The sequence below is a fragment of the Marmota marmota genome, unplaced genomic scaffold (genome assembly GCF_001458135.2).
Source record: "Marmota marmota marmota unplaced genomic scaffold, marMar, whole genome shotgun sequence".
NCBI lineage: Eukaryota > Metazoa > Chordata > Mammalia > Rodentia > Sciuridae > Marmota > Marmota marmota.
In genome coordinates this window covers 24436335-24439154 of record NW_026000241.1, presented here as the reverse complement: position 1 = coordinate 24439154, position 2820 = coordinate 24436335, and positions in this window count along the sequence as shown.

Genomic DNA, 2820 nt, shown 5'->3' with positions numbered 1-2820 from the left:
GGGCAGAATTTAAAAACTGCTAAATGATGTGATGTGAAATGTAAGGGCTGAATTATTTAATGAGGGATGGCTATCAGCACTATTGATTTTCTCAACAGATATCAGAATATTATTTCCATTTTGTGTTATAATTAATTGCGTCCTGCCTTATGTGTTGAACATTAATAAATTCTGTAAGGGTCAGGAACATGGCATACACATCTTTGCATTCTTCTTGGCACTCTGTATAATATACATAAATACATAAAGATTTGTTAAATAAATCAATTGAACATCTTCCTTTTTAGTGATATGATCCTGGATGTTTTTTGTTTGTTTTGTTTTTTTTGTCCTTAGTAAAAACGTAAGAGACTGTTCAAGGTCAGGACAGTGCTTGCTTCAGTCTTTTCCATGTTTTTGGTTCCCTAACATTGCTCCTCAGCCAGCTGTCTTCCCACAGAGGGAAGAGAGAGCAAAGCTTGTCCCTTGACCACACACCGGTAATTTGAGTCAAGAAGAGGAAACAAGCCCTTCGGGAAGTGAGCCGATTAAAATGCTATTTCCTCAGATATGAGGCTCATAAATAAAATTTAGCAAAAAGAGTCAAAACACGTTAGATACTTATATTCCCTAAAATGGTAGGAATAATTGATGTCCTGTGATAAAACAAATTGAAAACTATGGGAAACTTCTTTCTTCCCCCATGGTGACCTTTCATCTTTCACACCTTGTGCACAATGTGACCTGAAAATCAGCAAAAGAGCTTTTTTCTTTCCCCTTTTGTTGGGTAGTAAATACCAGCTGGAGCATTATGAGCGGTGAGTAATACACCTGGCATGAAACCAAGGTAACTGCCACCTGAAAACTTTCCACTCCATTATCCTCCAGCTCAGTGTCTCATGGTCCAAATGAATGAATGAATAAGCGAAGAAACTACTTCTATGGTTCTCCTATGTAGGACTTTACCCACAGCTTTGAGTGCCTAGTGAAGCTACTGTCAACTTTATTTTCCAAGTTTATTCCAGGCCCAAATGTTTAATCTCAGAATGGTCCCTCAGCATACAGATAGGTTCTTTCCTGGCCACAATTTAGGATGTTTTCAGTGAATAGGAACTGATTCTAAACTGTGCACAGTGGTACAGGCCTGTAATCCCAGCTACTCAGGAGGCAGAGGGAGGAGGATTACAAAATTGAGGCCAGCCTTGGCAATTGTCAATTGTCAAAATTAAATTTTTTTAAAAAGGACAGGATGTTAAAATTAAAAATGTTAAAATTAAAAATTTTTTAAAAGGACAGGGAGAATCACTTGCCTAGAAAGTACAAAGTTCTTGGGTTCAGTCTCCAGTACCAGACTCTCTCTCTCTCTCTCTCTCTCTCTCTCTCTCTCTCTCTCTCTCACACACACACACACACACACACACACACACACAAACACACACATACACACAGAGGAAAAAATAGGAAGAAACCAATTCTAATATGGTAATAAGCAAAATATGTTTTGGAATCTCATTTTTCAACAACAAGCTTCCAAATGTTATCTGCCTCTCCATCCCTGAGATCACTTCTTAAAGCTCAGGGAGACTTGGCTACCTATGCACAAAGCAGGCTTGAAGTTTAAGAGAATCAACACATGCAGGAGCAGCCATTACCAAGGACCAATAAAAGCCGGTGATTGATAATCCATTTTTCTTACCCCTGAGTCTGGATCATTCTGAAGTGTGTGTTCTAAGCTTTGCAGTGGGGTTGAGCTCCTAACAAACCTTGGATTGGCTACATTTCCTATTGCTGTATCATGCACTTCTCTACATACCAACGTTTCATACGACTCCCCAATGAACAACTGTCCCTTGAATTTTTGTCTCAGGGGGAACTCGAACCAAGATGTCAAGGGGCTACCAAAAAAAAATTTTATAATGGATTCCAAAGCCAAGTCTATAATCCAGAGGATGATTAAAAGTTGGCAATCCATAGATACACCATGCCTAAATTTGCTACACCTATTTCTTCACTCACAGAATCAATATTCATCATATTATTTCCTCCTGATCTAAAGGTGTTCTTCTTACTGGATGACTTCTGCTGGTAAATACTTTCGCAGAATGAATTTCCAATCACTTTAATGTGCTTTGAAGGTTACAGTGCAAACCTCTGAATCATGATTCACAGGTGTTTTCTGAAACTCTGATTCTGATGTACTTGGTGACCTTGGCCATTTTAATGCCTGTGTTGGACTAGAATGCCCTGGGTTGTGAAGCCGTAATCTATATGTACTAGATCAAAATAAATTTTATTTTTCAGACTTTTAGATCAAGGAACTCACTCCCTCACCTGCTGAATATTGGCTGCTGATAGCTTACAACTCAGTTCCTTTCCAAGAGTGGCCCTGGGCCAACGGAAGTTACATTGCACAAGGTTACATAACTCCCTGGGGACAGCCAGCATCCCAAAAGACCCAGACCCTTTGCCTCAATTTGGAACAATTCTGAAGGGCCATCCCAGATCTAAAACTCTGTGTAGGATCAGCTGAGGCCTCTTTTGCAATTATGTTGGGGTTCGTGTCCCCTTTTGCCCAGTCCTGCTTTTCTTCTTCTTCATAAGTGCTATTCCTGAGAGCACACCCCAATTAACCTACATAGGAAAATCTCAGACTCTGAGTCTGTTTCCTGGAACTTCTCACTAAAATTACACAATGAAGAAAGGTGAGAATGGCTGGGGAGTTTAATTCAGAGGTAGAGTGCTTGCCTAGCATGTGTACAGGTCCTGGGTTCAATCCCCAGCACTGCCAAAAAAGGGGCGGTCGTGGTTATTTTTGGTAGAAACAGAACTCAGTGGTAGAGC